Source organism: Sceloporus undulatus, chromosome 2 (assembly GCF_019175285.1).
Source record: "Sceloporus undulatus isolate JIND9_A2432 ecotype Alabama chromosome 2, SceUnd_v1.1, whole genome shotgun sequence".
Taxonomy (NCBI): Eukaryota; Metazoa; Chordata; class Lepidosauria; order Squamata; family Phrynosomatidae; genus Sceloporus; species Sceloporus undulatus.
The window spans coordinates 45,518,549-45,530,785 of record NC_056523.1 but is presented as its reverse complement, the minus strand read 5'-3'; the positions used below and the strand labels follow the sequence as shown (position 1 = coordinate 45,530,785).

At 37.9% G+C, this 12,237-nt stretch overlaps 1 protein-coding gene across 1 annotated transcript in view; it reads right to left on the bottom strand.

The window, feature by feature from the left end:
- Positions 1–12,237, bottom strand: part of GRM7 (glutamate metabotropic receptor 7) — a 513,800-nt gene that overhangs the window by 330,035 nt on the left and 171,528 nt on the right.

Sequence of the window (12,237 nt, the reverse complement as noted above, 5' to 3'; positions counted from 1 at the left end):
GAATAAACCCCCAATGGTAGGATTTTTGTCCAGAAAAAAACATTTCCTGCACAGGAATTAATATTTCTGCTTTGACATATTATTTTCTGCACAGAAAAGTCTGTTTCATGTGTAGAAAATGCTGGTTTCTGTGCTAATTGCAAATAGCCTTCAAAACCACATGGTTTTCAATGACTTTCTTGCAGTGGAAATAAAATTGCTGCAGATTGCAACCTTTGGGAAGTAACGTGAATAACTGCATCCCTATCAATCTAGCTTTTAGGAAAACAGATGATATGTGTCTTTCAACTTGTCCTGCCTTGTAGGTTTGAAAGTGCAGACATACCGTTTGTCAAAGCAGTGTTCTCAGCTGCTTTGGAGGATATGAAAAGAAAGGCAAATCCATAACCTCCTGACTATAACTTGATTGGAAACCTCTGAGATGATAATCAGGAGCTGGTGTAAAGTGATTAGGAACAAAATAGAATGCTTCACATATAGACAAATCTCTCCTATCTGCAGACCCTATGGGCTTCATGGCCATTTGTTGGGAGAGCTTTCATTGTACATTCCTGTATGGCAGGGGGTTGGACTGGATGGCCTTAGTGGTCTCTTCCAATGCTTTCTGATTCTATGGAATGGACACAGATACTGGCAGCTTAGCGATCATGCACTTGCAATGGTATTTTTATTTTTATTTTTTAGTCAGAACTGAATCTCTGTGGTATTATAAATTCCTAAGATTACTAACAATTATATTCAGTAGCAGCTTCTGGCTTCCATGTTAGTGTGTTACTGGGGTGTTAAAACCACTCTGGGGTCCAAACTTTAAGGAAGCTACTCATGATCCCAAACCAATTTGGGGATCAGATTCAGCACCTTCCATAGTTACTTTAAAATTCCAATTAAAACCTAGAATAGATTCACTGTCCCAAATGACAAGGAAACTACTGGCACTATCCCTCAGGGGAAAAAAAAAACACCTCATATTGTTTACGTTTCCTCGACTTTCTCCTTTACTCTAGATCCCTGTGCACCTTAAGGTATGGTTCCAGAAAGGGCAGAAATTGGAATGTTTAGTATGTTTTTCACAATGGAGAGGACACTGGGGAAGCTCACATTGGTCCTGAACCCATGGTTATGGCTTTGAAGTATGAGGCAGCATTTCTAAAAAGAGTTTAGCTTCTATGTGGATTATTGCCTTAATGCAAAATGTTAAACATGCTGACAGCAAACAACATTACCTTCTAATGTTGTTTTATGTAGAATGATAACAGAAATGTATGAAAAATTATATTGTAAAAAATACCAACAAAAGACAGAGAATATAGGATGGGAAGGGGAATACAACATGCCCTCCTGTAGTCTCTGAGTGCAATTTCACTGCAGGGTATACAGTATAAGAGCAGCAGGCATACTTGCTTGCCAGTTTCTGATTTGCAGTTATTTGTTTGCTACCTGGAATTACTGGTTGCAACACTGCCCACAAACAATACTTCCCAACACTGATTTGGCTCCATTGCTTAAAGTAATTTCCTGTAGCCTCTACATGCCCAGGAGAATGTTATGCTCTGTAACATTGTTTTATTTTTCTGAACTACCTCTTGGAATGCCACACTGTAATTTAAGAGATCGTTCAATGCTGTGCCATTCTTACCAGCATTTCCCTCCAGTCCTAGCTTTAATACAACCTCCTCTAGCTAGAGAAGCATTTTACAAGTTGGAGACACAATTTATTTTATTTTTTTAATGGTGAGCTTTGAAGTTCGAAAGTTTCCCTGTTCTTTTTCATTGGGCAGATGCACAACACTTTATTCTGTTTCAGATGACTGTGCATCCTTTAAGACAAGCAAAGACATTGTCAACCAACATGAAATGCAATGAGAAAGAAAGGCATAATGACTAAGCAGTGGGTAGCATTTGTGCATTCTATAGGAAGCCAGCTTGAATGTTCTCTAAATTTTAATAGATTAGTGACTTTGTAACACAGCATGGACTCGAATGCATAAAGCAGCACATATGGGGGGGCTTGATACCATATAATGGTTTCTCAAAGTTGTCTTTTGGTATTCAAAAGCTGCCTGCAATAATGCTATGTTCTCCAGGCCTCCTATAGCTCTCTTTGGTACTGGGTCAATCTTGCTTGACTGATGTTTGATTACCTTCGCTCCTGTATTGCATCCATATATCCTTTGCAAAGTTTTGAATGAACACATTACCTGTACTGTGTTACTTCAGGAGGAAATAAAAGCACAGTAATGTTCTTGTTGAAAAATAACACAATAGGTGGTAATATTATTACGCTCCCTCCCTCTCTCTCCTTAGTAATGTTTGTTTCTAAACATTTTTGGAGGTCTTTTGAAAGATTTGGGAGCATTTTTTTAAGGTGTGTTTTCAAAAATCACTTATTGCTGTTGTTATTGTTGTCATCACCATCATCATCACCATCATCATCATTCTGTCTTTTTTCCAGCCTTGGTACCCAAAGCAGCTTACAAAAATTACAACAGTTACAGGTAAAAGCTCAGTTCAGTAAAAACATACAAATTTTAAAATATAATTGACATGTAATTAGAATTAAAAGCAACTTAAAATATATATCCATGAAAAAGAAAAGGAGGCAGATAACACAGCCCATTTTTTAAAAATTTTTTTTATAATATATAAACAAAATGGAAAGCAATGCATTAGTAGCACATTAATAACTAGTTGTTCTTAGCAACACATTATTTTTAAATGGCAAGCAATGACAAATTATTTATTTAAATGGTTTATTTAATTTCCCAGTCATAGGGGGAATCTCACTAAAGGAAATATGTCTGAAAGAAGCATGGGCAATATATCCCTGTCCAGATATTGTTGGACTACAGCTCCCAACAGTCCTTACCATTACTTATGTCTAGGGCTGATGGGTGGTATAATGCAACAGCACCTCAAGGGGCCCTTTCCCTCATCACTCCCTATGGACATTGATGTTTTCAGTGCAGGATCTGAGGGGTGAAACAGGTGGCTGGCAAGGAGTGGCCTTTGGACCCTCCAGCACCAATCAGGCTGGGATTGCTGTAACTGCATAGCCCACTCCAAAAGTGGGTCACCACTGCTGGCCCCAACCCATGGTGCCAGGAGCCAGATTGTGCCTACTCCTTGCTGGCCCCAACCCATGGTGCCTGGAGCCAGATTGTGCCTACTCCTTTATGTGGTGTCAGAGCAGCTTTGGGCCACATTAGGGGTGTGCACTGTAAAGAGGCCACAAGCTGCTTCATTTAGGCTGTGTGTTTCAGGCTATTCCCCTATTGATCAGGAAGCAGATGTTCCCACCCCCTGCCATAAGTAATCTCTGGAGTAACATGCAGAAACAAGATCCCTGTTGCAATCCCCCCCTTGTGCTGGAAATGTGAGTGGGGGCGCATGAACCAGCTGCTTCTTGATTGACAGAAATGTTCATGTATTAACAACTATATAGGACTATTCATTTTCCCTTGCAGAAGGGAGAAAACTGATGGAATTATTCAGCTTCACTTAAAAACATGAAATAGTTAGATATCAACAAACCTAGATGATCCCACATAATTGCCTGGATGACAGACTGAAGACTGGTATGTGAGCTTAGATGTGAATCCTGATTCAGTCTATATGGATGTCTCCAATCTAATTTTTTTTATCCCACCCCCCAAAAAGATGAAAGTGTAAAATGTGGAGGATTTTCAGAAGCTGTGCTGTCTCATCTCCTCTAAATAAAAACATTTGCATAAAGATACGAGTTTCAGAAAATTGGTTTGATCCATTTTGAAAAGGTCTGGAAATTTCTCAGCAGCAAGAGTTAGAGATGGAAGAATATTATAAAATATTCACTCAGAAAATATGCTTCTCAAGTGATAAGGGAAACCTGGGCTGATGAGAATCTTGACAGATTTATTGTGTTAAAATGTCACAAAGTTTGTTTGTTTGTTTTTTATGCATAGAAAACAGTTTTCTTCAGAGAAAATAGCATTTTTTGCAGCGAATATAATGATGAAAATGAGGAGTAGGAGGATGCAATGCAGAAAATAGCATTAATCTGTAGAAAATAATATTTACCAGCAAAAGTACAGAAAATGTGGTTTTCTGTGCAAAAAATATCCTATGCAATTTTTGTACAGAAATCATGAACTATGAATACTCCTCAGAAATTAGTTTTTGAAGACTTTCTCAGAGCAGGGGGGGGGGATGCTAAAATTACTCATTGCTTCCTTTACAAGTTAAGTTAATAGAGAATTACATTTTTAGCAGAAGTGATGGCCCTGGCACTTCTACATCAATGAATGGACTTAGGGCAAAAAAGTAAGGTTTCTAAGACACTGGGCTCAGCATATGTCTGTCTTGGGCTACCACTGTTCAGTCTTCATAAAATTGGCCAGTGTAGTGAACAGTAAATAAAATCACTCCTTCTTTCATCTTCTCCTAACAGAATCATAATTTTTGGAAGGAACCACCTAAGGGCAATCTAGTCCAACCCCCTGTCATTGCAGGGGACCACTGCTAAAGCATTGTTGAGATGTGTTCCTCCAACTTCTGTTTAAACACCTCACACCAAGAATGGAGTGGTGAGTTGTATTTGTAAACAAACAAACAAAACAAACAAAAAACCAACAACCCATAAACTCATGAAAGACATCTATATAAATCATTACTCAGAAAGAATATGATTATCATCATCATCATCATCATCATCATCATCATCATCATCATCTTTAAAAAGCTTTGTCTTCTACTACTGGAAAAGAAGAAACAAACAACTGAAGAATATGGATTTCTTTCTCATCAGGCCAGCCATACTGTTTAACAAGCAAGACTGAAATATCCAATGTTTTAAAAGTGAGAGTGAGATATTAAGTGGCCAGTGATTATGAATCATTTTTCATTTTCCTAGCTTAAAAGGTAACATATGAACTGGATTATGAAAACTTTCTTTGGTATAATATACAGAATGCTTCCTGACAAAACAATAAACTAGAAAAAACTTCACCCATTGTGTGGTTAGGATTCAGATTCATGCACTTAAAAAAAAAACTTTTAAAAAATGCTCCTCAATTGCTTACATGTAATTAATATCTTGCTTTTGACAACCCTATGACCATTCTTTTAGCTTGAATAATGTTGCACAATGCTTATGACTAAAATATTATACATACTCTCAGCTTGACCTCATATTTTCTATGAAATAGAAATCTCACCATATTGATAGAACTGACAACTTATACTGTATTATCCATGAAACTGAAACATGATCAGTCACTTCATGTTACATGTATTTTAATGTAATATCTGTTATTTTTACAATTAAGGCAGCATATCTTGGAACAGGTGAGGAGCAAAAGTGTAATGCAATATGTAAGAAAAATGAATCACTGTAAGGAATGTTCAAGCTCACATCTGTTCAAAATCCAAAAGGAGAATCTCAAGTAGTACATAAATACAGGTTGAAAATGAGTTTGTAGAGGGCAAAAGTACACCTGTCTATCTTGCATTATTGCTTTTAAAAGAATTTTACTGGTTACTAGCTTGTGAAGCAAAAATGGCATCCATGAGGATATATTTATCATGAGAGTGACAACACTAGAGTGAAAACATTGAAAAAATCAAGCCTCCAGGAATAATAAAGTAAATGATTTCCTCACTCTTCAGTGGCTACAAAAATGGCTGCAGTACCTGGTTTGTTCTTTAACATGCTAATGAATGTTGCAGGAATGAGTTTGTTTTGCGCTGTGCCAAGTTCAATTCCCTCTCTACCTGAATATTTTTTTTCTCTTTGAAAAAAGCATTTTCACTGCCTCCTTTGCAAGAAGCAGATACTTAAAAGAAAAAGAAACTTGTTGTAGGTGAAGGTTGCATTTAGACTAATGTATCCAAGGTGTCCTGCCTCGTTCTATTTTTTTTAAAAAAATACATATTCACAACATACAAAGGCTTTCAGCTTGCCAACATGTCCTAGAATTCAATACCATGTGTTCATGTGGTATTTAGGGAAATGTTATTCTGTATTATCAATTACTTATGGTTCCCCTCTCCTTTTTAGCAGAATACCTTGTTTCCTCTGCTTTTACTACAAAAGAAAAAGGTAACTCCAGAGGAATGTTCACTATGGCCTTTTCTGCACTGGCTGGTAAATCCAGGGCCAGTACTGAGCATTATGCTCCAGAACTGTCCCAAGATTGGCCTTGAGGTAGTCACATGCACCAGGCCAAACCTGATGTGGCAACACAGCACTATCTGAATGAGCCATTGCTGAAGCTGCAATCCCTTACCTGCAGGAGCTCCATGGACAGCATACCACAACTTCTTCAGAGGGTGGGCTCCAAGTCAATGACATGTGACTGGGGTGCCCCTCTACACTATCTATTCATTGATTTCACAACACACAATTATAGCATCATGATTCCACTTTAACTGTCAAGGCAACATCCTGTGGAATTCTAGGAACCTGCAGTTGAGGGAAGGGTATATAACCAATACATAAGGCCAAAACAGAATTCTAATTCTGAAGTACATCTGCCTTGGATCCCATTTTGGAAGAAATGTAGGATATAAGTGCAATAAGTCAATATAATAAATAATCCAAAGTAAGGTGAGGGGAGTTGGAAAAACTGAAAAATTTCTTAAGGTGCATTTACACTGTAGAAATAATACTGTCTCACACCACTTTAACTTCCATGGCTGCTTCCTACATAATCTTGGAATTTGTAGTTTTGTGAGGCACCAGCACTCTTTGTCAGAGAAGTCTAAAGACCCTGTAAAATGATGAATCCCAGGATTCCATAGGAAGGAGCTACAGCATTTAAAGTGGTGTCAGACTGTATTATTTTTACAATGGAGATGACCCTTAGAAATTGCCTTTCTCCAGAGTATGTTTAAATGTTGGAACATTTATTTCATAGAATTATAGAATCATAGAGTTGGAAGAGACCACAAGGGCCATTTCTCATAAATATAAAACACCTATTTATCAATATGGCTTAGGATATGTAAGCCACAACAGCTAAGGTCGAAGCTAAGCCTTTGATTACCATAATGGAGCATAAAGCTGGATTTGATTAGTTTATGCATCCAAATATGAATTTTTGAATATGGATGGATGGATATAGATAGATAGATCTAAATTGACAATGTGATTTATTCTTCATTATCTTTGACTAGCAAAATTGTCTGTGTTTAGGTCCTTAACTGGCCTATGAAATAGTTCAATATGGCACCCTGAATGTACATCCAGGTATACAAAACTGCTCCTCCCATTCATGGTCTATAATAATAATAATAATAATAATAATAATAATAATAATAATAATAATAATGAAGATTTATTTCTAGCCTGCCCAATCACGAAGAATCCGGGCGGGTTACAACAATAAAATACATCACATTACAATGGAGTTAAAAAATAGAATCAAATCAAACCCTAGACCTACGCCCCCCCTTCCCATTACTAAAACTGAATTAAACAGTAATAGTATAAAACATTAAAAACATTAAAGACTTTAAGAAAAAAAGCAGAAACATAGGTGATGAAGAAGAGACAGATGAAGGGACAAATATCTCTATATCTGGGGAGGGTAACTAAGTTGGAAAGGCCTGCCAGAAGAGATCCATCTTCAGTGCTTTCTTAAAAGCTGTCAGAGTGGGAATGTGACTACTCCTCTTAGTTTTCTTCTACTTGATAGGAAAAACACTGTGCATAGGTTTTTTGTGGGTTTTTGGGGCTATGTGGCCATGTTCCAGAACTGTTTCTTCCTGATGTTTCGCCAGCATCTGTGGCTGGCATCTTCAGAGAATGCTTGCCTGGAAAAAGTGGGTCTATATATACTGTGTGAGCCTGGGAATGCAGGAGTGATTTGCATGTGTATTGTTCTGTGCTGATGGCTGGCCTCAGGCTGGGAGGCTAATGCAAAAGAGGATTAAGGTCTGCTAATTGGTGATCAATTATCTGCTGGGAAAGCCCCTGACTCTGAATGGTTTCCCATTTGCCTTTGCTGAGTCCTTATTTTGCTTTTCCTCAGGACTTGTAGCCAAATTTTGTTCACTTTAAGCGTTTCTTCTTTCCGGTTGAAATTACCCAGGTGTTAGTGGATTTCAGTGGCTTCCCTGTGCATCCTGACATGGTAGTGGTTGGCATGGTCCAGAACTTCAGTGTTTTCAAACAGTATTTTATGCCCAGGATGGTTTTTGGCATGTTCTGCTACTGCTGATTTTTCTGGCTGACCCAGTCTGCAGTGTCTCTCATGCTCCTTGATTCTTGTTTGCACACTGCGTTTGGTGGTCCCTATGTAGACTTGTCCGCAACTGCATGGTATGTGGTAAACTCCTGCGGCTGTGAGAGGAACTATCCACAGTATGCTTGGAGGAGTATTCATGAGACAGAATAATGCCAGAGCTAGCAAGCTTTGTAATATGGATGGCTTCAAATCTTATTTCTTTCCCATTCTTAAGGTTCTAATCCTAGAGTTCCAGTTAACTTTTCTAAGGATGTGAAAGTATTAAAACTGTGTGGCTGGTCAGTACAAACAATTACAAGGCAATAATGGCCAAAAGCCTAATTCATTTTAAGGAAACACCATATGTTATTTATATGGACATTGATCTCAGTGTATAATTCAACTTCCTCTTCCCTTTCTCAGCACTGAGGTAGTTGTATTTTGCAACATTTTTGACTACTGCAGAGGTATTTTTATATCATTTTAGCCACCTTGGCATTATGCTTACTTAAGGCCTAAAATCAGTATTTACATGTATACTTTCATGTCTCCAAAACGGTGGTGCAGGCATATCTTCATCATTTAACATGCTATTAATTCAGGATTTCTTTCTAATTCCCTAGGAAAGTGTTATTTCTTAATTAATAATTTGTAAATCCATACCTAATTTTCTTTCTTTCTTTCTGTTTTGAAAAATACAATGCACAGTAAACAATAACCATCAAAATAAACCTTCTCAAACAGCCTTTCCCTGTATTGTTTTCCTTGATGTATCTGGGAAACAGCTGGTAATAAGTAAAAAATAAATAAATGTATTCTTGAAATATTAATAGGGAAGCTGATATAATCATGATCATGTCAGTGTTGTGGGCAGATGTGATTTAATTATTATTATTATTTTTTAAAACATCTCCTTGAAAAAATTTTTGACAAAGTCTTGGGAAAATACAAAGAAGGACCAACAATATAATAAGCAGACTGACAGTTTCAGATACGGACAACAGAGACGTGTCTGCTCACACCAAGGACAAATTAATGGATCCTACATGCCTAGTTTTGTCAGGAAGGCAAGAAAGGTATACATATTTTTTTAAATAAGAACAATCAGCAAAGGATCTTTATAATAGCTGGGCTGAAATGTTCACAATTTTAGAGATTTCTGAGCTACTTAGGGAGATTTAAAAACTTTGCCAAAAATAATTGTTACTAATTCAGTCACATAGGATGTCCTCAAAGCTCTGCAATAGAACACAGTCTCTTTCCTTTGTAGGTCAGTCATTCAAGGCTATTTTTGTTTAAAAATAAAAATTAGATCTGATCAGAAAATATAATTGCTTTATTGCTATGTTTGCCTTGCTTGCTTGAGAACCAGAACTAAGAGAAACTCTTGGTTTTCTGACTATTCCAAATGAACCTGACATATTTTTTCTCTTATCTCAGGGTTTTTTTTTTTTTTTTTTTTTATTTTTTTTTTTTTTTTTTTTTTTTGCATTTTGCAATGCATTTGTTGAATTTTGATTTTTTTTTTTGAGAATAAAATAACAAGAATAAACAAAACAAAACAAAAGCATATTTTGCTCTGACACAAACTCATTCTGGCAGGATGCCAGGTACAAGAAAATGTGTGAATATACTTTGGGGGCAGAATGAATAGACTTACAGCCATTTCAGGAAGAAAAAAATAGAATCAAAGTGGATATATGTGACTTCTTCAAATTAAAGACAACCTAAAGGACCTCACTTTTTGACTGGTCATCAGTTCCTGAAAACATACTGATTGTACAGCTCACTCTGTGATCTACAACTCATAACTATGAGGTACACAGCTCAGACCACAACATATTGCGATCTTCAGGCCCATTCACACTCAGGCTGATAGTCTAGATGATGGAGAGATTGTAGTATGTAAGACCACTTTATAAGACATTCCTTCTGTGTGTGCCTTCCCCATCATGCCCTGAATTGTTTTCATTTTTTAAAAAAATATAATGTAACCCACTGCTATCTTTGGTTGCATCTTACAGCAAACATTGTTTTGGGGTCTCCCTGGTTCATTTGAGGTCCATAAGAGGCCTTAAAACAAAGTGTAGTTCTAAACTTATTAGTTGAAAAAACACATCTTGAACTGCCAAACAAAATTCAGGGTGTGGTGCTACAGGCTGTAGAAATGGCTACAGGCTGCACTTTCTCCACCCCAGCTATAATGCCAGAAATTGTTCTGTGTTCCATATTTTAAAAATAACTAATGTTAGATGAAGACATCTTGGTGCACATACAAAAGTTTTTCATATGCAAACTGTGCAGAATTCTGCTATTGAAATGTGGAACTGAGAATTCTTGAGCCAATTTTCTTTTTGGATCCTTGCTTCTTTGAAGAAAATAACAAACCTGGCAACAAAGAAACCTGGGGGAAGATGCAAGGGAGGGAAGACAGTGAAAGGTGTCCTGGTGGTACAGTGGTTAAATGTCTGTATTGCAGCCACTCACTCACAAACCACAAGGTTGTGAGTTCAATACCAGCCGGGGCTCCATGTCAACTCAGTCTGGCATCCTTCTGTAGGTCACTAAAATGAGTATCCAGCTTATTGGGGACAATTAGCTTACACTTTTAAAACTGCTTAGTACACTGGTAAGATATATAGAAACATACTTGCGATTGCTGTTTGCTATTGCTAATTATATACACATATGTGTCTGGGTTGATTTGGACACTGAAATAGCTTAACACTTCCCTTAGCTTCCCAGCTTGTCTACTGGACAAACAAATCAGTAGAATTAGAAGTTATTTATTCACAAATAGCAACACTGCTTTCTGTCTCAATGTGGCACAGTTCTCTGAGATTCTGAGAGATCCAAAACAGTCAGTGGTCCCAAAATGCTACATAGTGGATTCCACCCAGACTCCCCCCACAGAAAAAAACCTCCACTGACTGTACATTATTAAACATTGTTCAAGTAGCCCATGGGACTGATGGGGGTTTGTCTCTCTGTTGACCAAGAAACAGCTGCTTGAAGTTCCCATGCTTTCCCATGAGCAATTTCTAGTATAACAGGCAGGAAAGGGATGCCTGTCATAAATCCCTTTCATGCTGGTGAGGGGTGGAAACATCAGGCAGCTGCTTCTTGATAGACAGGGCAAGAGACTCTCATTGATCTCAGTGGTTGGTGCCCAGTAAGTAAGATTGGAGAGACTTTCGTGGTCCCTACATAACCCCTGAACTAGGGGCTATGTATATATTGTGAATAAGAAGCAGCTGTGAATGTTTACATATTCGTAACTGCCCAACAGGATTCTAGCCTGACAGATCTTTCTGGGTACACAAAAACAAGAGGTGGTACATGCAAAAAGAGACAGACTGTGGCCTTGGAAAAGTTAGCCTTGCCCCAGAGTAGGTGGGGGAAGTATAAGGTAGGATTATGAACAGTCTTTCTGCACTAGCTTTTCCAGGTGAAAAATGTGTAGGGAGCTTGGTTTCAATGGCAATTATAGACCAAGGTGAGAGAATTGGGAGGACAAAAAAGCAATGATTTTGAATAGGCACTGGGTGGGTTAGAATAATGGGACAGATGTCTTGCCTATGGGAAATAAAAGAAAATCATCCTTCAAATTATTGGCCCTTTGAATGAATTAAAATTAGCTGGCTAAGAACTGCAAAAGCCATGCTTCCACAAAGGGACAGGTAGCATACTCAAAACAAATGGTTACTACAAGGACTGTCAAACTGGTGTTTCTATATCCTTATCCGCTTTGAAATGAGATTGCTTCAGGACGGGGCCATGCTTTCCACCAGCAGTTTAAAACAATGAGTTCAAAGGTATTTTAAGATGTCTTCATGGACTGTTTCACCATGGAGGTGGTTTGGTGATCAGAAAGCTGTTTGGTAATTTCCATTCTTTTCCAAATGAAGTGGAGAAGCTCCTTCAATTAACTTACACTAAGAGGCTATGCAGACAACCCCAACGGCACAGCCTGTAGCTGCCTCCAGCTGTGCTGGATCGGGGCTGCAGCAACTGCATGCAGCGGCTCCAATCT